Source organism: Penaeus monodon, chromosome 23 (genome assembly GCF_015228065.2).
Source record: "Penaeus monodon isolate SGIC_2016 chromosome 23, NSTDA_Pmon_1, whole genome shotgun sequence".
Lineage (NCBI taxonomy): Eukaryota > Metazoa > Arthropoda > Malacostraca > Decapoda > Penaeidae > Penaeus > Penaeus monodon.
The window spans coordinates 2,808,077-2,808,567 of record NC_051408.1 but is presented as its reverse complement, the minus strand read 5'-3'; the positions used below and the strand labels follow the sequence as shown (position 1 = coordinate 2,808,567).

Here is a 491-nt window from a genome sequence, read left to right as displayed (position 1 = left end):
ACACAAAGAAATAAAAACATACAGAAAAAAAGGATCTCAAAAAATTAAAGAAAAAAAAAACAACACCACCTAACACGCAGTACTTACGTGTAAGACAAACTCGAAAGCATTTTCATGAAGTCATCGTCAAAACCGGCAACGAACGCGTCGTAAGAATTTCGAAGCTGTTTCTGAAGCGTCTCGTTGCTTCGGAATGAATCAGTCACCACCAGAGGCCCCTTCAGACTCGCGACGAGGAAGTTCAGCACGTCTTTGTCTATAAGGTTATCTGCAGGGAAGAAAATGGGGTGAGTTAACGTTCCTTGTTTTGAAGTTGCTTGTTTATTTGTTTGTTTTTGTTTTTGTTTATTCCTTGTTTTGAGGTTCGAACGAGGAGGAAGGTTGCTTGTTTATTTGTTTGTTTTTGTTTTTGTTTATTCCTTGTTTTGAAGTTCGAACGAGGGGGGAGGTTGCTTGTTTTGAGTTGGTGCTTTTAAGTGTTTCGTTCACAT

General features: G+C 38.9%; 1 protein-coding gene across 1 annotated transcript in view; it reads right to left on the bottom strand.

Moving 5' to 3' along the window:
• Positions 1-349, bottom strand: part of LOC119588339 — a gene marked incomplete in the record, with an annotated part of 14,967 nt that extends 14,618 nt beyond the window's left edge. The window contains 1 exon segment of the mRNA XM_037937026.1: positions 88-349.
• Positions 350-491: the final 142 nt, after the last annotated feature.